General features: G+C 40.3%; 1 protein-coding gene across 15 annotated transcripts in view; it reads right to left on the bottom strand.

Annotated features, from left to right (window-relative positions):
• The window catches only part of TENM4 (teneurin transmembrane protein 4), a 927,633-nt gene that overhangs the window by 236,118 nt on the left and 666,871 nt on the right, over positions 1 to 24,644 (bottom strand). The gene's annotated exons all lie outside the window — the stretch shown is intronic.

Below are 24,644 nucleotides of genomic sequence, written 5' to 3'. Positions count from 1 at the left end.
GGGAACAGCTTCAGAAATGTATAGAGTTTGGGGACACATTGTGGAAGAGACTGATGGTCTCCAGAGATCCCTCAAGTGATTTACCAGACGAAAAAGTTGTAAACATAAAACAGAGCAACGTGAGTCCTCATCCCACCAGTGACTGTGACTACTATCCTTGTGGTCCAAGACAAGCTATTTAACCCATATAAATCTTTCCATCTGTTCAACAGATTAATAATATTTACCTACTCATGTCTTTGGGATTAAAACATTATTGTTATTTTTAAAGTATGTTGAAGATGAATCATGCTATGTAATTGCTAAATATTATTATTATTACTAAAAATGTGACGTATTGTTTGAATTAAAGAAAATAGTATATCTTTATCTTAAGAAGCTAGTCAGTACATAATAAACTGAAATTTTGGTTGCTTAATATAGTTACTGCAATTTCTAGTCTGAATGTTCTGTATTTATTGTTTGCATTGCACTGACGTTTATTAAATTAACAAGATTATACCGTATGATTGCTCTTCTCTTGAGACCCTTAGGAAATGAGGCTGTCCTAGGGAGCACAGTGTTTAAATAAATATTATTTTTTGCATTAGTTTATAGGCACAGACTGTCATTTTTTTACATCTCTGGATGTGTTTTTAATGTTACCTAATTCCACATTATGTTTAAAGGAAACTTCATTGCTTGAACATTAAAAACAAAAGAGTAGAAAGTATATAAAGTTGGACTGCAGGAAGCAATCCTGCAATGGAAGCTGAAGGGACAAACTGTTCCAGCTCATTCTTCTTTCCTGAACGTTTACTCTCTGCTGTACCATTCCCACCTTACAAACTTCACACACAGTGGAGAAGAGGATGCTTTGCTCACTTGTGCATCCACAAAAGCATTTCCTTTTCTTTCAGTATCACCAGGAGGAGCACACGTTACAAACCCATCACCCAGTCCAGCACTAACCAGGCTGATCTCTGGCTCTGCACACCCACTGGCACAGTGCTCCTGTGAGTGGCTGGACAACACCACCTGCATTTCCTGACACAGCTTTCGCCACACATTCAAGACATACCAGAATCCAGGAGCCAGGCCCAATGGCCTGTGCACACACAGCCTCACTGTTTTCTAGGTTAGCAGATATATTTTTACTCGAATGAGTGTGGGCTGTTCCTTGATACCCAGACTCCAAGTTTCAAGCACAGACACAGCCAGACTAGAACCATTGCAGAGTGCTGTATGAACATCCCTTGTGGCAACTGCGGCTCTTTGAACACAGACAACACTATTTAGGCACAGCCACAGCTAAGTTAAATACAGTTGGAGTCAAATGCTCAATTTCCTGGCTTATATAACACTGTTATCACAGTCTGAATTTGTCAGAGTGTGGAATCATTACTCAAAGTGTTGGTAGGTTTTGTACACCACCTGAAGCATATTCCACAGCTTTTTCTTCTTGTGGAATAGAATTTACCTACCCATGTACTCCCGAATGAGTGCCATGCTCTGCTCAAAGCAAAGGTTAGAGGGGCTACTCCTCAGTATATAAACACAGAAGCCTTGCACCTCCACTCTTCTGTTAAATTAGAACTAAGTTTTTCTCTTCTTTTAGAAGCTTTTAAGGCTGCAAATAAATCAAGACCACCCTGCCAGGCTCCTAAAGCATATGCTATTCATCTAGAAAAAATTCAGCTGTCATTTGAAGTTGAACTAGATTGGACAAAGAGGCAGTAATCAAGCCATTTTCATGTGAGGCAGGTAATTACAGAATCTGTTTAACTACAGTGATTAGGCACTGCTAAGAAGAAGCTCCAAGAAATCTCAAACAACTTTTGAAGGAAGAAAAATAAGTTAACAGCTGTGGACCTCTTGCAATGGATTTGATTTTTCCTCCCCCTTCCCCAACTTATAATAAGCAAGCAGGTTAACAAGAGACAAAAGGCAGATAAGGGAGCGCAAGTGGATCAAGGGGAGCCTTGGGAAATCCTCAAACAGTATGTCTGAATGTGGCATTAAATGGTTCATTTGGTGGTAAGTGATTAAATGGGAGAGGACGTTCTTTATCATGGAAATTGGTCCTCTATACTGTTGGACCTATGCTAATGATTTGAAATTGAGAAAAAAGGATGACTGTGTTATAATGGTTTATAATACACCACTTCATGCTGGACTATGAGGAACATTTGCATTAATACAGCCAGGCAAGGAATCTGAACAGCAATGGATTTTTGTTTGGCAGAATTATTCTCACTGGTGTCAAAAGTTCACAACCTAGAAAATGCTAGCTTTTTTTATACACTAACTTAGAGCAAGATGTGCCATTTTTAGTCACAACACAGAGAAAACAAAGGCCCTCCTATTATACTGAGAAGTCTCCATTTCCAAGTCTAATTAAAATTAGCCTTGTGATGGGAAAAACTATACTGCAATCATTGGCTAAGTGCAAACCTGTATTTAAATCATTGAAATCCTTTAGAGCCCTAATTTATATTTTGCAATGTAAGCTATGTAAACAGAGATATTCCTTCAAAGAGAGAAGGCTCAGCACATCAGCTAAGAGTTTCAGAGACCAGAGGTGGTGTTTCCAAATTCATTTGCCAACTCCCTTGCCACTTGGAGTAACTTTAAATTAAGCTCTCACCATATTACCTCAAATGGCTTGATAAATTCATGCAAAATCTGGGAAGGAGGACTAAAATGCCTTTAAAGATCTCACTGGTGCAATCCCAAAAATATTTCAAACTTTCAAGAGAAGAAAAGGTAGTTTCATATTATGACCAGAACCTTGGTTAGAACCAGAAAAAGCAACACATTCAAACCTTTTAAAAGTCAAAAAGTATCATTAAAGGGTGATTCCTTCCTGCCTTGATCTCCTTGTCCCCACTAGAATAACAAATGGTTATGGTTCCATTTTACAGTGTAGCAAGGAGGATTTGAGAATCTGCAGGGCCTCATCTGCTGCCTGTTAAGCAAACATCTAATGTAATTTTAAATTTCACTTCATCATTGTGATAGCTTCAAGCAAACCCTTCCTGTGTGCCAATCCTCCCTCTCAAAGGCACACAGCCAGTGTTACAGAATGGACAAAACTATCCCAAAACAATCAGCTCCCCTATGACTGTGATTTATGACATAAGCTACACTTGTAGGGACACGTCTCCTCATTCTTCTTCATTCACTTTAAAGCAGTGCCTTTTAGTTTGTGAGTACAAAGTGATGAAGCTACTTATTGTCACAGTGGTAAAATACAAGGTTTGATGCGGCATAGGGCTGAGTCTATAGGGATATTTAGGTGTGTGAAAGTGCAAGAGAGAAATGATGAGGTCAATACCTCTGAAAGCATCAGAGGTGCATTTTCTAAAAAGCCTTAGGCCCAAGTGAGGCTTCATTTTCAAAAGTATGCCATGCATTTTAGAGTCTAAGTGTTCCCAAAAGTTACTGTGACTTAGGCTCATACATCACTTGGGCACTTCTGAAGAGTACACCTTCAGTAAATGTACAAAAGTGCCTGTAGCAGCGAGGTACCTCTCATAAGTGTCAGGACAGTGAGGCTGCTTGCCTGCTAGGCACTCTTTATAAATCCCCTGGGAATCTTCCTGCATTTTTATATGCATAAATAAATCTCACCTTGTCCTCTAGCGTCCTTTAAAAGCAAGAGGACAACTTGCACACAAGGCCACTGTGTGTGTATCAATAAATCCCTGATAATCAAATCTCCCAGTGATCACTGATACAGAATTACTGCTTGGGCTGGAGCAATGCCAGCTCAAACGCAGCCTACCAGCCCCAACAGCCCAATCTGACCTACAAGTGTTAAAGCAAAGGACACAGACAGATCATCTGGGGGATGGTCTGCAAAGATGATAACAGCTCTGCCATCAAGACACCCTGGCCAGCCGATAGCTCTCCCAACTTCAATGACCATATTCCTCTTGATGTTCAATGGATGACAGAAAATAAGGACATAAGCACTCGTGGTGTCCAAGGAGGTCTTCAGATTTTCTCTTCTGGGCACTAAACTGGAGAAGCAAGGCACTATGACGACAAGATTTCTCTGGTACTGGCATTCCCACCACAGAAATTCCCCATGTTACTCAATCTTCCTGAGTAACACGCCTCTAAAGCGACAATAAACTGATCAGAAACCTTGCCCCTCCTTTCAGACTATAACTGTTTGACCACAGAACTGCTGTCCCTAAAATCTAGAAATTCTAATAACTTACTAGAAATTAAGGAATGTCAATATTCAACAACCCAGGAAAATGTTTTGCTTTCTACTTGCCAGCTATGTACCAGCAGGCCATACCTGCTATTCCTTCAGCAAATGAAGATTTACAGTCTCTGCATAGTTTAGAAAGAACAGAGTAGGTACCAGGGGGGAGGGGAACTTCTCACGTACCCCATCAGCTCTCCCTTAAAAGAAAAAGTACCCAGTTAAAGCCTTGGTAGTCTCCGGGTCTTTTTGTGGGGTGTCTGACTCTAAAGTATGTGGCTTCAAGCAGCAAATGTGGAGGTCAAGGAAACTCCCCTGAGACGAGCTGCAGTCTCCAATAGCAGCATGATGTTTGCTCAGAAGTGATGAAAGAAATGCCAGCCTCCTCTTCCTTTCCCTGGTACTCACCTAAACAAAGAGGTATGCAAGGGAATGTGCTGGCAAAGCCAGTGTTGGCTGTGCCCAGGAAGTGCCATTCAGCCCTCAGAGGTTCCCCTCTGCTTAGAGACACACAGTAGGATATGAGGAAGAGAGAATTATCGAGGCAGACAAATGGTTATTTAAAATAATCATCATGGTTTTTATAGAATAGTCAGTGCTGGCTTCAGTTCTGGGGTGGAGGGGGAAGGATCTGTAAATTAAATTCACATGATCCCCTCCTGTTCATTCACACGGTTATATAAACTGCCCACTGGCAGAAAGGTGGTCATTTGTAAATTAAAGAAGGAAATTATGTCATCTTAGTACAAATATGTTGCTGATGAAGACTGTTTATGGTAAAGATAAAGAAATAACCAAGTAGATGACATGGTGGAGCACAACTTCAACTAAACCCTTGTGGAACTTCACCTCTGGTTCTGCTGGAGGTTCCACTGCTTTAACAACATGGCTGGGGCATTTTGTCCTGCACAAAGGAGAACAGAATGTAATGGATAACTCCTTAATTACACGGTCTATCAGATGCAATGTTCTCCCCAGCAGCAAAATGTCCATTGGATTTTACAAGGTATGGCTGGCAGAGGCAATTTATAGCAGTAACTGCCCTAATCCATGGAAGGAAATGTCTTCCTTCTCTGATTACCCACGGTTTGGTCCTTGTCCATTCTTAATGAAGACAACAGGAATTCCACTTTTGACATAAACTTGAGTAGAACAGACCTTCTAGAACAGCATGCACTGGAAAAATACTGATGTAGTCATAAACAGCTCTCAGGCAACAGCAGGTCATATATTGGTGGGTGTTCTGGGATGAGTTGAGCCTAAGAAGTACTACCCAAACCTTCACCATTTCATAGCAAATGGTTCAAATGCTCCATCTTTCAAAAGCTATGAAATAAAGCAAAGAAAAAAGTCATAAATGTTGAATGCTGTTCTCCACATCATGCTGGGAGGCCACAGCTTATCCCTTTAAGTGTGAGAGAAAGCATTTGGGGCAGAGAAAGTATAAACACAAATACCCCAAACACAGGCAGTGTGATAGCAAGTGGAAGTCTGTTACAGATAATTCGTGATTCCCTAACTCAGGCTCCATATGACCGCTGCAGGATATGCACTACAATCTGATCTCAGTGTTTGTCACTTGTCAAAAAATTGAGAACAAAGAGCCAATTAGCTGTGGTTTGTTTTCTTTTATTTTGCTGGAAATAAAAGCTGAGCTATCATACAGAAAAAAATTCCTGGTGTGTGTACGAGGCAGGGAGAGGAAAAAACCAATAAACAAACATTTTTACAAAAACTCAAATCACAGGACTTGCAAAATAAGGACAGCTGGGATGCATAAACAAGAGCATTAGAAAAAAAAATATTTTATACAACAGAAACTTTCTTATTCTGGCATTTGTTCTTTCAATATACAGTATATCCACTAACTTCTACTGCAAATCTGCAAAGATTTTAAAGGCAGCGTAGCTGCAGTGGGACTGGTTTTTGAGGCTGTCCGAAAGGCAGTGACTGTCACACAGTAGCCAGGTGCTATTTAACCATTAAGGTAACACTGCTTTGCATTAGGTTGGAGATTATGATAATAGAGTGTTTTGTGACAATGGAATTAATTGCTCCTCCCCACCTTGTTATGCAGTAGGTAAAGAGACACTGGAGACACACCACCAGTATTCGAGTGCCTCTGCAGTGAAATCCATCACAGATGCCTAAGATACAGCACTGCAAGATAAAAAGGGACCACCTGGCTTCCTAGCCTCATCTCCTGGGTAACCCAGTCCACCATGTTTCACTCCACTGAACAGTAAGCCAAAAGTTTTGAATACAAATTGTGGGGAAAAAATATAAAAGAGACTATTTGAACCAATTGCAAAGACAGAGAAATCTGGAGGGGGAGAGAAGAATTACTGAAATTGGAATGCAATTAGAACAGAGAGGTCAATATCCATGTACTACAAAGATGACAAGAGATTTTTAAGGGACCACAAAGAAGTGGTCAAGGTTTTGGTTTGTGTCTCAGTTAAAGAGAGCACTCGATACGGTGCCACAGCACTGACTGCTAACAAAAACTGATCATTCAGGAAGTACCAGCAACAAGCCAAGCAAGATCCGCAAGAGTACCTGGGAGATTTCCAATGCAAGGATGGATCCAGTCCAAAACCTGATTGCATCAAAGAAAGTAATACATGGCAAGTTTATTCAGACAGCCTAGTGTAACTCTAACACATAAACACCGTTGCTTATGGTGAAGGAGGCAGCATTTAGCAATTTGCTTAACACTTTGCACACAAAAAAGCAATTAGAAAATTCATTTTCATCTTAATCTGAAATCTAGAAATATTAAGAAATATATTTGTGCATTAATGTCATGTGTAAGGAATTGGCAAATACCTATAATAACTACTATAAGAACACAACTCTTCCCATTCCTACTGATAGTGGTGGGACTATTTTATGACTGACATGTCCAGTGAGCCCTTTCATTCCTTTTTAGGCTCTATATTGAATTAGGAAAATCTGCTGCTTTTTCTACTATCACAACTCTTTGTCTTTCAATGTCCTGTTCATGAACTACTGAAGCCTATTATGTTTAAATAATAAAATAATGGAAACCAAGACAGTGATTCTGTACAAACACAGATTAAAGTTCTTTACCTAGAGCTGTGCTTAGGTCACTCCCAAAGGAGGCTGAAGGGAACAGTCTGTGTGCATAGGGGAAAGTACATTTCATAGCTTAAGACAAGTGCCTTTTACACTGCTGCCTTTTAAACAGCAATGGGAATCAAGCAATGTTGATTTCTAAGAAAAAACAAAATCCAAATTTGGTTTTGAGCACAAACAGAGATAATTAAAGCCCTTGCTCTAACAGGAAGCTGCATTAGAAAACAACTTTGCACTTTTGAGGACGCACACTGTGTTTCTTGTTATGCCAATTTATTTTAATTAATCAGAAAAACATTTATTTGAGGTATTAGCAATGCTGGTGCTTAGCCTGTCATTCTGCCTCCCTTCTAAATACCCAGAATGGCAATTCCAAAGTTGAGCACATCTGCTGCAAGGAGGAATCTCTCCTTCTGGCACATCACTGAAAAGGAGCAGTATAAATTCAGTGGGCCAAATCTTTGTCCTTCCACTCACCTGGAGCAAAACTGAACTGTGCTGGAGTTCACTACCACAAAAAAATACAATTTAACCCTTAGTGGAGTGTGGAGTGGGGCTCTTGGCTCTTAGTGGAGTGTGAAGTGGAGCCCGTTCATGCTTGCCAGGGAGGAAGTGTGACAAACCACAGAACCTCCCAACAAGCAACCTGTGACTCAAATTTAACCTTGGAGTGTCAGACATGGTGGGAGCAGGCCCAAAGTCCCTCTGGGAGACAGAAGGAAAGCTGACAGTATGGTGAGGCTGGAGGGACCAAACAGCTTGGATACATCCAGGTGATACTCCTGGAATGCAAAGGACAGATGAGATCTTCCAGGAACATTAAAAACAAAAAGGAACCAGAGGATGACTCAGACTCCTTTCAGGTTTCTCTACAGCACCTGTCATTTCTGAAACCATCCCTGAGTTTCAGAATATCTGCATAAGAATATGCTCCTCTCCAACAGTATCTGGAAAATGGAAATTAAGAATACCATCTTCCATGTTCCTCTTTGCATTCTTCATTCGAATAATAGGAAAAACTCACCTGTCCTCACCAGCTCTTGTCCCCTATATTGTCTACCCAACCCAAAAGCATTGGGTAAACTCTCTCAAAAAAGAAGCAGACCCCCAAAACACATGTGACTGACATGACTTCTTAAAAATTTCTGAAGGTTAAAAAAGTTAATAATTTTGATAATATTTAAATAGTTTTCATTATTAAAATTAAGATCTATTTTAATAGCATGTTTTGGTTTTTTTTTTCCTTTTTTCTTTGGTTGTCTGTACCTGTCCCATATACAAACCTTATAAAATAAAAGAAAGAGCACTAGAAACTTCATTTTACTCTTCTTTTAGTTGGACTAAAGTTAATGGGTAATTGGAAAGTTCATAGGGCTGGCATAACAAAATAAACACCAAATATTTCTAGAAGCAGCAAAAAAAAATGCAGGATTTTCCCTGACACATGCAGAAAAAAAAATTGTTACCAATATCACCAGTAATATCTCCTAACTGGTACTGTTTGTCTTACCAGAAACATTAGAGGCCAGTGGGAAAAAAAGCAGCTTTGACAGTTGCATGGCAACAAGAAAAAGACACAGGGATGCTCCCTGAGGATGAATGTGGCACAAACAGGGAGCAGACAGTAACTTGGCTCCAGCTGAGCTTGCTGGGTGCTGCCAGCCTGACCTTAGACCAGCTATAATCCAGCAGGCAGCCATTCCCACTGCAAAACTCCGCCAGCTCTCTGCCAGTGCCTCTCGTGTGCAATGGGGCCAGCCTTCATCATCCAAACGGTATGAAAGCTCTCAGGAGAAATAAACCAGAAAGAAGATCAACTCAAACAGTGTGTGCAAAATGGCAGCAGCAAACAAGTCCATCAGCTCAGGCAGTTTCAGCACTCAGGCGCTTCTGCAATACAGTGTTTTGGGAGCTGCTGTACGCTACAAACTGAGATCAAGAAGGGAAACATCCCAAACTCACAGTGTGACAGCCCACAGCACCGTCAGGAGGAAAGCCAGCCTTTTCCACAAGGCACTTAATATAGAGACCTGAAAATAAACTGAGCTTGCATATTTTCCTCACCTTAAACTCCTGCTAAAGTGATTGAAATTGAGGCCTAAGTCCCATTCGACTGCTGATTTACTCAGGGTAGCATTCTTCTGTTAACACATGGAAAACTGTCCCTTACAATCTCCACAATTACCACATGCTGCTGTGACAGTGCCTACACTGTCACAGTATAGTCCCTTTTGTACATTATAATCACTACCAGTAAGGGCAATTTTTCGTATAATAAAAATTACCATATTTTAGCAGAAGACAGAAGAAAATCTGTAAAACTAATGAAGAGCCTTTTTTAAAATTACAAACCAGAGAAGACCAAGCAACTAGAGAAGTGTAACCAGGGAGAAAAATTTGCCCCAAACCTTTCATCCTCTTTCACAATAATTTTTTTTCTCTTCGATTTTTAACCTTTTCTGTCACCACCAGCACTAAAAGCTGCTTTTTTTCCCCCCTTTTGCTGGAAGAACAAACAAACAGTTGCCATTTCAGTCAAAGCAATGTTATTCTTTGGCTGCCTGGCATTGGTTTCAGCTCACAGGGCGGTCAGTTCCTCTGGCTCCCATCCAGCAAGCTGAATAAACTAGTCTGGCAGTAAGAACAACTCTGTTTGGGCTCAGAAATCAGTGCTTCAGACCTGTCTCCAACCTGAGCGCTTCCAATTTACAGCACTCCAACACCGCAGGAAGTACACCAAGCCAATCTGAAACTCAAATATATTTGAAACAAAGCTTTCTTCCATGCTTTTAGGTCTTTTTCTACACTCTTCTTCCTTCTCTCTTTAATGTTTGCAGGTTGGAATTTAGTGCTCTTTTTTCTGCCAGAAGTTTGGCCTTTGCAAGAAATATCTTCATCCAAGTGTGCCATTTCCTCCAAAATGCACAGCAGTGGCAGAAATCACAGACAGATCATTATCATCTTTTCTCTGTTTCTTGCTTCCCTCCTTTTGCATGGAGCACTATGAAAGTCAAGAAGAACTTTTCTGAATTTACAAAACTCATTTTTTATAGAAATGCAGTCTCTCTGTTCAAGACCTTTGACTCTCAGAGCACAAAATAGAAAACACAAGAAAACTTGTAATACAAGAGAAACTCTGGTTCAGCAAGTGCAAAGGCATGCAGGAAGGATTATAAGTGCAGCGCTAGGCACTTTAGACTCCCCTTATGCTCCACTCTCTGGCAAAAAAACACTAACAGCAGAATTCCACTTTACTGGGATAAGGGATGGTGCTTATGAGAATGGCAGGAGATGTGAATGCCAAGGTTGAGGAATTGTATTGAGTGCTGTGTTTCAGTGCTCAGGTTATTATTTTCTCTTTCCTCCTCTCATTTTTCACACCATTAAAATTCCACCTCAGACACCAGACTCAAAGTGAACCAACAAACATGCATTGTTCGCTATCCAAACCCACCACACTCACACGGCTGCTGCTGAAGCTGCAGTGACACTTGAGCTGAGGAGCACAAACCACTTGGGCAGCTCACAGGGGGAATGCCAGAGTGACAGATTAAGTACAAAACTAATCCACACGCTGTGTTTCTGCTGCACAGGTGTGTGCAGAGATTATCCTTCTGCTACACAAGTCACTTATGCCAATCTCAAAAGAGCCTTTCTCCTTCCTTCTGTTTCTTGGTTTATATGAAGTAAATTTTCCATGGCTACTGTGCCTAAACCCTTCCAGGGAAATTATTTTGTAAAACTTCAAACATTGTCATTACTTCTTGTACACAATAATTTATCAAGCATTGTAGCATGCTACAAGGCTAGATCCTACTCTCAGCATCTCAGCAGATGGAGGTTACCCACATTCTTTGAAAGAATCTTAAATACTACTTCTTTACCCTGAAAAGAACAATTTGGGAGAAAAAATTAAAGCTTCAAGATCACCTCTAAATTCTTCACATAAATATTATGCTAAGCCAAGATGGAGACAAGCAGTAAAAAAGATGCAAGAACCCTGAGACATGTCTGAAGTCCTCAGATAAAAGTTAGCACATACAAATTCCTATTTAGAAGCAGAAGTAATTAGAACAAGTTCTACTTAATGGATGGCACAGAAAATATGGGTTCTGGTTTCCAACAAAAAGTGACATGCAGTAAAATATTTAGGCAATCTCTTGAGGATATGTAGCATTTCATAAATTAAAGGGCTTTAGTCAGCTTTCCATGTGACAGCAACCAACCCACAGTTCAGTCAGAGGAGAAGTGTTTGTGTTTAATCCCAAGATGGATTGGAAGAACTTCTGGCATGAACTGACACTGATATAAACTGCTCAAGAGTTTTTACAGAGAATAAATGGAAGACAAAGCAAACTGTTCTAAATTGAAGCTACCATAATATTCAGCAGAAGCCAAAATTCTATGTTCCGAAAGCCATGTGACTAAACACTGGGATGTAATTTTCAAATAGGTAAGTAAACTGCCTTTATAAATTCCACCACTATGTTTAAAAATCATTTAGCTCTCATTCCAATTGATTAGGTGTGTCTGTGTAGCTTTGGGCAGAAAACAGGGAGTACTGGTTGTTAAAGAAATGGGAGAGTAACGGGACATGAATCCTGCTGTGGGGGTATTGCAGAATGCCTGGGTGACCTCGAGCTAGTCAGTTGTGACCTCTGTAAAATGGAGATAATCACACGTATCTGATTCAAGGGGGTACCAGGAGACCTACTGTTTCCTAATTGTTTAGAGATGTACACAGGAAAGGCACAATATATAGTTACATGGGTTAGGTTTCTAGAAATATCTACTGGCAACACAATAGATTTTACCCATCTGTGTAAAAGTGTCAAGTACTGCTATTATTTTGACCTCATTGATAAAGAAAGGATGGGTGGTCTGGTAGATTGAAGCACATTTTGGCTGGAAGCTATTACCCTTTGAGACGACCTCTTGTTTCAAGTTTCATTTGTGTATCAGAAAAGTTACAGGCAGCAACAGTAAGGGTTTCTATAATTCATGCTACAAAAATACTTCAATCTGTTTTATCTCCTCTGACATCCTACTCCTCTGTACTAGTCCTAATGATATTTTTCTTAATCAAGCATATGTTAATGGCAGGAAGCAGTGTCACTTCTTTCTGGTTTTACCTGACCTGTCTTTGGGTGCTCACTGTATCTGTGAAGCTATACCAAGCTCAATTGTCTCTCACTATTAGAGAGGTGTAGAAAAACTGACTGCCATGTTAAGAAGGGCATAAAAAATTATGGTAATTTAAGAGGATGACTGATTTTAAAACAAGATACCTAAATTGAGGTAAAATGTAGATCCTTCTGATAGTTTCATGTAGCCATTCAGTTTTAGAGAGAGAAGTTGTTTAAGGTGATTTGGGCAGGATTTATGTAAACTGAGTAGCAAGGAAAAGAGATGATTTACATTAAAAAATATCACAAGCAACCATCAAGTAGCAGTAGTTTTACTGCTGAAATGTGACTCTGGAGAATTTTTACAAAATCTCCACACTTGGCCAGGAAGGGTAAGGCAAGAAAGGGGCCAGTGTGAAAGTAGTAGTTTTAACCCGGAGTAATCCATGCTGATTTCTATTTCACCAGAATCATTTTACACCAGAAATATCCATACAGAATGCAAATACTGGCACCTCTGTCTAAAGCACTCATTTACCACCAAGTGCCCTTGTTTTACTCAGTGTGTTTGCAAGGATGAACCACTCTATCATTTGTATCAGTAATGCAACTCCCACCCACATGTGCTTCAACCCCAGACTTGACTAATGCATGAATCTTTATGCTGTGCTCCTTATGAAATGCTGTGTCCTATCACGTTGCCACGATACTGCCACTAGATTTATGGCTCTAACTAAATCATCCGATCATACCACTTCTGTGCTGTGCTTCTTCCATTACCACCTAATGTATCAGAAGCATCGATTTTACACTTGCCAGCTTTTCTGCTGGAGCACTCCAAGGTCCTGCAGCACTTTATTACACCCCATGCCCACTCCCTGAGCTGTCATGCTAATGAGCCATGTGTCGCTACTTTAATTTTTCTGAAGTAGGTCACAAAGCTCAATTCTCCCCTCACGTGGGAGAACCTAGAGTCCAATTCCTGAGCCGTCATGGCTGGCTGATTTTGAATAGTGCATATGATGACAGGCTCTCATCTTACTGACCTGGCCACCACAACACCCCTTCCCTCCCAAATGCTGAAAGAAATATAGCCATTTATGGCTTCAGAATGCTTTTTCCTATTTACAGCATACTGTACTTACCAAACACCTAATATCTTGAGGTGTCCAAAATGCTGAAATTATAACCTACTTAACCTCAAATATTCTGAGAGGCCAATTTTTATCTCTACAATTGGGGTCTTATTTCGACTGAAAGAAAATGAAAGACAGCATGATTAAGAGACTCAATTGTCAGGACACTTAGAAACACCCTGAGAACCTACAGAAATGTAGCAAAACAGAAAAAGGCTCAGATCCTCCAGAAAGGACCAATATATTTTATGACCTGCAGGTATGAATCCCTTCCAACTCCAGGTATTTTATGATTTCTATCAATTTACTGCCTTGCCAGGATATCAGTTAGGAAAGATAAGAAAGACAAGAGGTTGGATTAGCAGCTTTTAGGTTACCCTGAAAGGTATCTCAAAGACGCTTGTTACATTTTGCAAGGTTAATTTCTGAGTAATGTTGCTGTCCTAAGACGTAAAAGAATAGGAACAACTAGGCGGTAATTAATGAGGGCCAGTCCAGCCTTTTTATTTTGACTATTCCTACAAATAAGGCTACTTGGTGTTTGAGACCCTTGATGAGCAAAAGATTTGGGTCTCAGTAGCTTTGCTTGTTTTAGAATTTTAAATGGCATGTAGCTAGGGAGAAATGCATCAACCACCATTCTGTTAGCAACTGTTTTCCACATACATTTGTGTTTTAGTGGTAGAAAGTAGTAGATGAAGATATCGAGGTCTCTGCCATTTGGTAGAGATGTCCCGGCATCACCATCCCTGGAAGTGTTCCAAAGGTGCTGCATGTGGTACCTGAGGACATGGTTTAGTGCAGAACATGATGGTGCTGAGTTAACGGTTGGACTCAGTGACCTTAGAGTATTTTCTACCCTTAATGAGTCACTGCACCTATGAAGTAACATGAAGTCACATAGCCCACGTGTAATGTGGGTCTTTTGGCCCACCACTGCTGTCTTTAGTGAATGGCTGCACATTTTCATGGTACTTTGACATGTCAGTATTAGCTGACCTCTTGTAAACAGAAATACCATATACTACATCTGAATTTTATCACCTTCTGTCATACAATATTACATTTTATCTTTACACTTTTGCTACTTTATATGGAAAAGGCCTCAACTACTAGGCTGCCATTAACAGACCTAATTATTACATGGAAAGAGAAAAAACATCTACTAAATCTTTCCTGTTAAAAGTGAGGACAGACTGAGAAGATGTGTTACAAAAAGGCTGACTAAACTTTGCAGCATCACCATCCCTTACCTCCAGAGACAGAGCATGTGTTAAAAGCTAGCAGTAAAGCTCTGAGACACTACGGATTTATCAGCTGAATGGAGAGGGAATACAACAGTATTTTTCATAATCAGTCTGAAATTAAGAATATTAAAATCTCCAAAACTTCTAAGGAGCAAACAATAGTGATTATCCCCCATTTTATTTATGTAAGAGTCCAGCACCAGCATTTAGGTCACTTGGCCAAGGTCACCAACTGTAACCAGCCATCAGTTTTTTGACTGGTGTTGACTCCCACTGAACTACTTACTACAAAATACAGACCTTGCAGATGTAGATTCTGAGCTAATGCCAATCATGCTTTTAAAGCACTATGCCAGCTATTCCATCTCTCTTGGGGGCTTTTTTCTAAATTCATATGGCAGGACTCAGAAACAAACAAAACCTTTAACCCTTCAAATTCTGGTGTTTTCCAAATTTCCATCAAATTGAATTTTTAAGTTGGGTGTGTACACTGGGGCTTGTGGATCTCAAAGCTTCAACCCAACTGACTCTTAAAGAACTGTGACAGTCTTTCATACAAAGCTCTTCATAGCAAAGGTTCCTTCTGTGCCATAACTGCCCGTCACATCGGCTTTACTACCAAGAATGGGCACTATGGGCTTGGTCCTGCTGTTAAGACACATGGTTAAGGACTGCTCTCCCTTGAAAAAATACTCTACTGCTTTGCACCCAGGTACACATGGGAAGCAACTTCAAAGGATACACCATGGCTTATACACACACAGCAAGAAGCTGCATGATCCTCTCATGTCATATTTCAAGTATCATTTTTCAGAAAAATCACGCTGGATTCACAAAAAACACTTTTTCCTCTGAATTACTGACACAAATATTTTTTAACCTGATCCTTTCTCTTTTACTCAGAGCCTCAAAAGCTTCCACCCAAAATACCTAAAGCTATCATTGCTTTAGCTGAAAAATTTGTTGGGGTCACATGATGGTTTGAAAGCTGTGGTTGAGATTAATAGTGTGTTACAATAAACACAGTGAATAATGCAAAGTACAGAAACTATGGAGGAGGAAGTGGGGGGGGGATACATCTTCTGAGGCTATGCAGTTATTGGATGTTTAGTTTGAAAGAACACACAGGTCAGAGTGAGACTTCTGGCATCTTCTCCCTTACAAATTAATCACCAGTTCACAGTGACCAGCAAATTTCAGCTTATAAATAAAGTTCAAAGCCCCCAGGTCCTCATTTAAAAATGGAGACATATGGCTTGCAAACAGCTAATGGAACAAGCCTTCCCAAAGTTTGAGCTCATTCCCAACTGAGAGATCCATTTCACAGAAATAACACAGTGCAGCCATGAGTACATGAGCTTCAGACTTCCTTCCTGTATTTTATAATACACTTCTCTGCATTTCCACAGCAGCTTTTATCTGGTGAGTGGAAAAAGTTCTGATGAACATCAGTTATGACTTTTCAAAGTGTAGAAGGCACTGCAGGAACTGAGAACATATACAGACCCTCAGCCACACAGGCTTCAGCTCAGAGATGATACTTACCCAGAAACAAAAAGTTCAATGTTGTGCACAGAAAAATCTGAAAAGATTTAGAAAAAAGATTAGCTTACTCTCTGAAACCTGATGTCTGCAAGTTTGGAGCCACAGGTCCCTTCTTGTCTACTTGTTCACCATAGTGTAAACCATGTCTAGTTGCAGTAATAGCATATAAATAAGAAAGCCGTTCAGAAGGATACCAAATCCTAGGGTTTGCTATAGCTCTCATTTGCAACTGAGAAAACTGTGGTTTAAGTTTTGTATCTGAGAAGCCTGTGGCAGAAATCAGAAGGCTGAATTCCTAGTACTCACTCCAGTGCCTGGACAACTCTGCCTTCAATGTTTTGTTCTTCTAAAGCTGCCCTGAAAGCATTTTTTCCACACAGAAGCTACTGCTTTGGGGTCTTTGTTTCATGTTAGTCACAAATCTCTCAGTATAACCTCAGGTAGACCAAAACACTGGCAGTCCTGCAGTGAAAAAGCATCTAATGGGCCATAAATTAATGTTTCATTTCCTTTAATAGTGTAATGATTAATTCCTTCTTCAGAGCAAGATTTTGTTGTACATTTGATAGTTACATTATAAAGAAAGAAATGGGGTTTTTTAATGTCAAAAAGGATCAAAGCCAGAACACTGCTATTTTTGTTTGTGCTCTTGTATCTTGACTCTTCAAACAGTTTTTTCTCCCCAATTTTGTAAAAAGGTAAAAAAATCTATCTCAGATGAGACCTTCCACAGCTTGTCAAGTTTCGACCCACAGTGAATTTTTTTTGCAGATATAAACCCCTGAAAGTAGGGGTTTCTAATGGAAATGCTGACATAACCTTAACTATACCAATGCCGCTGTAATCTCAGGTTACCAGGAATATTTCTGCTGCCAATTCCATTTAACAAGTCTGAATGCATATAATTTGTTCCAGTTGTCTTTCCTTGGAGTGGGGCTCCTTTGTGCACACTTTCCAATGTGGCTTGCATTAAAAGAAAGGAAAAAAACCTCCTGCTCCTATGTAAATTCATATACACACTGATACGGCTTTATCACAGCTAAAAAGCTATAAATCTGCTTTAACTGATTCAGTGTGTTCCTTGGCCTGGAAAGGTGACTTGCTTCATTGCTGCCCTTCACTGAATGTGACAATCATAACTTTGCTTTATTCTTTCTGAGATATTTATTCCTTGCAAAAAAACCTCCCAAAAGCCCCCCAGCTGCCTCTCTGTGTATTCATACTATCCCCTCCTGACCAAGGGTCCCTCTGATTGAGCCAAAAGGATTTGAGCTGGGTCAGGATGTGCCCCTGGCTATGCTAGGAATCTAATCCAAATGCCTCCCACTGATACCAGTGATAAGAATCTAGTCCTATAGCAAATGATTTGCTTCTCACCTTTGGCTCATCCTGAAGCCAAACAATTGCCAGGTTAAACAAATATTCTCAGGATGCAAAGTGAATTCACAAAGCAAGAGCTTAAGGGATAGCAATGTAAGTGGGCACATCTAGAGCCTCATGTCCTCTGAGAGATCTGCAGCTCACACACTGGCATTTCTCTGATCTTTCCTCATAGAAGAAAGAGTGAAACAGGAGGAACAAAAACTCAACAGGATGGCTCCACTGCTCAGTGAATAAGAACAGGAATAATTCATGATCTGATCCTCCTCACAGCCACCAGTTAACAGCTTCTTACTTGATCTTCAGGGTCTAAAAGGCAAGAGCTGATGCCTGGAAACTCAAAACCTCAACCTTGTTTTCATCTTTACATCAGAGATAAATTCAGAGGAATGATGTGAGGACAAATTTTCAAATACGTAAGTAAATTTTTGGAAGGTTTCAGTGAGTTTGAGTAAGCATCAACTGTGAAAATCAAGCCAAAATGGTCATCTCCACTCTAACCCCTCAGGCTTCTGGGGACCCATAGTCAAGACACAGCTCTAGCCACAGTGAGTGCAAAAAGAGAACTCTCTTCAGGATGACTCAAATCCTGGTGGCTTGAAATGTCTCTGTCTAAATTGAAAGCTTATGGTTAATAAGTTTATTGTTTGTTTTCTGCTTAAAATTAAAAGAGAGGAATTAAGGTTATAGTTTCTCAGGCTGAATTCTGAGCATGTTCCCAAATTAGAGGATAAATTAATTGAAAAATTATGTAAAACTGATTTTCAAAATGCTTTTGTTGAAGCACCTCATCTAATCATCACTACTGTTTTAAAAAAACATAATTTTATTAAAGAATATTTTTAAAATACTGCTAAACTAAACATCTTTTAAACCTTTCTTCTCCTTAGGATGTTTTTACTAAATTTATGTAGTGTTGAGGAGGAGAGGAGGGGGAGGAGGGTGATGATGTTAAAAAAGTTTTAATAGGAAATGCAATAACAAAGAATATTTAAAACTTTTTAAAAGACACTTGGAAATTGATTGGTTATATCTTCCAATTCCTGTTTCCCTTCTGTAATTATGAATTACCATTATGAGTAACACTGACTGCTAATGGACTCTGCAAATCTCTGATAAAGGATGCAGAGATTAATTGCTATTCTTACTTAACACACTTGCTTGAGTAGTAAAAAAGAAGCAATTGAAAGCACTGTGCAAGGACAAAACACAGCAAGAGAATAGAGCCTCTGTTCACAAGCTTTTTTGGAAAGAAAAATGAAAGCTTTCCATAAAAGAAAACTGAATTTAATTGGAATTTATTGTTAGTTTTTAGATGAGAAAAATATCAATTATTCAGATTACATTATCAAAGGTTCTTTTGCTCTCCTCAGTCAGATTCCTGAAAATTCTCCACTTCTAAGACACCTCACATGATACTATTCCTTCTTCAAAATCCTTTAATATTCAGAGTCTTTTGGCCTCCCTGCTGCAGTTTGATCTCTCTGTACTTTCAGTCCTGGTGCTGTGAACACCTAACCCTGTGCTTGAGCAGGACTCGTACAGCTGCTGTGTCTGAATTTGGGCCCAAAGATCAGAGGAGCGCTGCCTGATGCGGAGCAGGCTGATGCTGCATCCAGCCTGCCAGTGGTCACACGGGGCTGCTGAGCGATCCGAGAACAGCCGTCGCTGCGGCACCAACTACACCACGGACACAAAAGAAATAAACACTGAGCGCTCACAGACCCATCAAAAACTTTCAGCAGATAGTGCCCTGTGTTTCAAGAAGATGACTTCCCTCTAGATCCTGAGAAAATCCAGCCATAGCAGCAGCAGTGGCACATGATCTGGTCAGTTACTGTAAATTGTGAGAAATGCACCATTTATATAAAATTGAACTATATGACAAAAAAAGATAAGGCTATAGGAGTCCCCAGCAGCCTTCTTACAAAGGATTTATCTTCTCAAATCTGGGCCAAACCATTGAATAAATAGTGAGAAGTTCTTACTGAAGGATAGGTAAATTACTGAAGGGAGGTAAATTCCAAACAGTGATTGTATTTAACATCTCAAGGCTGCTTTTTAAAGCTTAAGAAAAAAAACTTTAAAGAAAATAGGTTACAAATCAGGAGGCCCAGATTTAGTCAGAAATGAAATGAAAATGAAAATCTTTGGGGGATTTTACTGCTTCAAATTGTCTAGCACTCCAAACAAGAAAAAGTAGGAAAAGCAATACAAGAACCTATAGCTCATTAACTATGGGACCATGGATTTTGTTGGTCAAGCAGCTCATTCATGCAGATCCCACTGTGCAGAAGAAGCATGGTGTAGATGCTGGGGGCAAGCTGATCCTGATGTGGTTTATTTTCCACCAAAATCATGGATCATAGAGAAATTGCACACGTCTCCCAGGATCTAACCTTAGGATATTTATGCATGCACTCAATATAGATTTCCCTCCTTGTCCACTGCCAATGTAACCTGTGCCAAGGTAAGGGCTGCACCATCCATGCTTTATGCAACTTTTAACCCTAGTCTTGGAATTCAAAATGCAGTAATACTGAGAATTATGCCTGCCTTTCTCCTCTCCCTCTCTCTCCTGCAGCAGTGTCACTTTGGGTGACTGGCATCATGACCTTCCACTGTTGTTTCTTCTGTGAAAAATGCCCTTAGTGGTAGAAAAGGTGCAAAACTGGTTAAGCAGTGGTGAGCCACAAGTTTTTGTAATAGGGATGTATTTGAGGGAGAAACCAAAGAAACTGGGGTACATATATTCAGAGGTGGGTGATAAGACTCCAAACTGTATTAGATTCTTCCCAGTGACTTTAGTAGATGTTACCTTCAGTAGCACCAAAGCAATTTCTAGGACCAGAGAATCAGTTTTAGATATTCTTACAATTTACTGGTATTGCTTTACTTCCGTTAGAATTAATTAAATTCCATGCTCTGGTCTCAAATATTGTGTTAGTATTTGAAAATACTAAAATACCTCAAACCAGAGGTGATTTGGGATTTTGTGGCTCCCATGTGCAGAGGCTGTTTTAAGTGACTACATCCAGTCTCCCTGATACAATCAGCTTAAGAGAAACACAGCAGACCCCACCAAATGACAAAAGCACACTTCTCATGGAACGCCTGCTCACCGATGGAGGAGTTGAAAGATGTCACACATTTGGCTTTGACTATGAGGCAACACAACCAGTGTTGGAACTTGGACGTCAGCTTTCCACAGATTTTATATATCTTTCCAAATCCGGGCTTTGTCACTCTGTACAACAGCCATCTCCCTACCTCAGAGATGCACCTGCTAATGTCCCCAGTGCCACAGCTGTGGATGCTGAAGGGACATGGGCAGAAATGGTCAGGCTGATGTGCTCCTCCTGAACACCATTCCCTACAGGCACTTCATTTTTTAAAATGTATTTTTCATGTCATTTACTGGTTCAAATGGAAGAAAGCTGCCACTAATGAGCTAAGCACCCACATCCACAGCCCTCCTTGGCTAGTCCTCCAACTTTCTCAGTGGGCCAAGATCCTCCCTATAGCCCCACTTGTTCACGCCTCTTCTCCCATACCCTTGTCAGGGACTGCATGTTCTGATCAAGCACAGCAGTTGTTAAGTTTCTTAGTACAACGAGATTAAAGATTGGATGCCTTCAGACAGTTCTGGCTTCTCCCGTGTCCTACACATATATACCTACACATATATACCTACACACCAGTATAAAAAGAAACTTGAAAAACTAATTAGTGTTTCTTAATGTCCACCAAGATAGCACACGTCAGCCAACTTTTAAAATAGTGCTGAAATCCTAAAATCAGGAAATTTTAAGGTTTCTGAAGGGAAACATCCTGAGATGTTTCAGAGAGACAGGACTGTTTAGTCTGCAGATTGGAAGGCGTGTGACCTTTTGATGCTAAAATGGGGATTATAAGGAAGATGGAGAGAGACTTTTTACAAGTCCTTGTACTCACAGGATAAGGGAAAATGTTTTTTTCACTGAAAGAGGATAGATTTAAATTTCATATAAGGAAGGAATTATTTATTATGAGAGTGATAAAGCACTGAAACAGGTTACCCAGTGAAGCTGTGGCTGCCCCCTCCCTGGCAGTGTTCAAGGCCAGGTTGGATGGGGCTCTGAGCAACCTGGTCTAGCAGAAGGTATCCCTGCCCATGGCAGGGGTTTGGAACAAGATGATGATTAAAGGCCCTTCCAATACAAAGCTTTCTAGGATTCTCTGAAATGGAGACATTCACACCTTAGTTATGTTGGGTAGTTTTAGGTAAAAAGCCTTCTGGACTTGACATATATAAAAAGAAAAAATGAAAAGGTCCAAGTCTGAAAAATCTGTTTCTTTTTCCTTAAAATCATGTGCCTGCTAATATAATAGGTACAATAAAAAATTGGACTTTCAATGTCCTAAATTACTTAGAAATAAAGAAAATCAAACCATGGTTTGTAACACATCTATCACAAAACTTCAAGCCCTATAAGATGCCCATTATTTATATACATATTAGCTGGTTCCAGCCTGCATTTGAAAGTTTAGGTGGACATTTTTCTGGAAGTGTAAAAATAATATCAGGGACAATATTACCTTTCTGAAATAAAAGGAACTTAGATAAAGAATAGCCTACTGTATATTAAAAAAGTAGCATGTTTCTTAAGCTCCATGTGCATTATATTTGCAATTTACATGGGGATTTGTAACAGCAGTGCTGCTCCCTGGGTGTTACTTACTTTGGATGGACTTCTCTAAGGCTGAGTTTACACAGCTGTGGTAGGAAAACCTAGCCACAATCAATTAAAAAGTGCAACACAAATCCTTTGAACAGCATTCTCAGGCTGTCCTGCTGTTGAGACAGCTACTATTCTCTGAGAACGAGTGCTCTAACTGTATTAAACTTAGTCCTAACCAAAATAAGCTTTTACTAATTTTCACCATTTAAGGAACACAAAGACCTGCCTTTGTCATTTAAAATTTAAGCTGACTAAGCCTCATAGAAACAGAACATTAAAGAACTAAAGCAATTAAATCCATTTACAGAGGTCAGAAGAGTCTCTGGGTTTTAAGCATGATGGGCTTGTATGGTCCGTGGTTGTCATTCACATGAACTTTTAGATTATGGGTTGATAGGTGGCAAAGTCATAGTGATAGTCACCTTTGTTTTCCTCTTGATAGCAGAGTGACGCTGAGCTGATCCTAGCAGGTCACCAGTGTCCTGCCATTACCTGCACTTCTGATTACTGAACAACCAGAATAAGCAGGCAAATGAGACCCCAGATGCCTTGTCTTTGTGTGGGACATATTTATTACCAACCTACTGAATCCTGCACACAAAGAAGGCCTCAGGGAATGGAATATGTCTACAAGCTGATGCAAAAAGCACTGAGAAAAAAAAAAAAAGAAAAAGGATAAATAAGCAGGCTGCTGAAAAGCCTGAAGTCTAACTAACTCATCAGCACATTGATAATCCACTGTGGACTTTGAACAAGGAGTTTTTTGGTTTTCAGCTAATTAGTAAAAGAAGAGATTAAGGTTTTTAATCTCTTGCTCTTTCTTCCCTCTTTTTACCTGGAGGGTGTTCATGTATGTGTACACATGTATTTCCTAAATGAGCAAAGAGAAAGTACATACATATACATTATGACGTGGAAAACATGAGGTGGAGTGTGAGTTAGGTTTTATTTCCAACAAGAGGGTAATTGACATTATTTCAGATTTCCATGTTCTGTGACTGCAAGCAGTCAGATGTGTGTGTGTTATAGGGTGGGAGGGGAAGGGGAAAGCTGAACAGAGGATATGAATTTTAATCAGTTTCCTGAATGAATACAACACTGTATTTCCCCCTACTCTCCTTAGGATGACAATTCAGAGGAGATAACCTTCTCCTTTGAAAAACCTTGAAAGGAAAGTTTGTTTTTACCATAACAAATGCAACAAAAGAAGAGGGAAGCTGGGAAAGGGAGAGGGCAGACAAATTAAATGTCAAACTTTCTCTCCTTACTTGAAGATAACAGCATACTAGGAAACCTTCTTAGAAGCTTAACATAAACGCAGTTAAGCTGTTGCCAGCTGCAGTAAACCTCTCTCTCACCTTTCTTTCTCTCTTTCAAGATATCTTTGAATGCCTTCTCCTTCATCATAAATCAGACCTGTGAGCAATTATCGCTCAAGCCGGATGGCAGCGGCCTGAGTGGCCACTGCTATTCCACTGCTGTAATCTGCACTTCGTCAGGTTACACTACCCTTGATGAAATTTCACATTTCTTTGCCAATGAGCATTACCTCTCCGTTTATGACTCACTGTCTTTGCAACAGAGAACTGTGAATTTCGTTCCTCTCCTTGTAATTTGCTTAAGCATCGTGGACCATCCGGTGGTGCTGAGCACCCTCAGCAAGCCATCGGGGAGTCCTCAGAGCATCCCAGCAGGATGTGGTTCTGCTGCTGTTCCTCAAATACTTCCCCTGAAGACACATTTCAGTGCCTCGGAGGGAGACTGGACACAGACACCCTCCTCTGGGACGGTGCTGATGCCACTACCAACTATCACAGGAACTCTTCGTGTTCGCCGTCTCCTTTCCTATCCATGCTGCCCTTGGGTGACAGGTTCTTCTCAAGTTCCGGCCCCGCCAGCCCCCAGGCTGTACCTTGACGCCCTCACAGAGAAGGGGAAAGCTCTTTGCCCAGTCTTTCAGCCAGAAGTTAATAAAATGAAAAAGCCAAACCACCCCGAAATTGCAGCCCCGCAAAAGGGAGCGGGCTCCAGCCGTCAAGTCACGCCAAGTCTGTGAGCGCTGCCCGGGTACCAAACAGGGTTGTGCACCGCGCAGCGTGCACGCACCAGGCACCGACCTGCCCAAAGCTGCCAACCTTTGTCAGGCAACTTTTAACTCTTTATATAAAACCCCCAAACCAACCCAAAGGGAA

The sequence above is a fragment of the Agelaius tricolor genome, unplaced genomic scaffold (genome assembly GCF_023055355.1).
Source record: "Agelaius tricolor isolate 1412-34295 unplaced genomic scaffold, bAgeTri1.0.p SCAF_9, whole genome shotgun sequence".
In the NCBI taxonomy this organism is placed as follows: domain Eukaryota; kingdom Metazoa; phylum Chordata; class Aves; order Passeriformes; family Icteridae; genus Agelaius; species Agelaius tricolor.
Note: the sequence above shows the minus strand (reverse complement) of the source record. Positions and strands in the feature narration are given on the sequence as shown.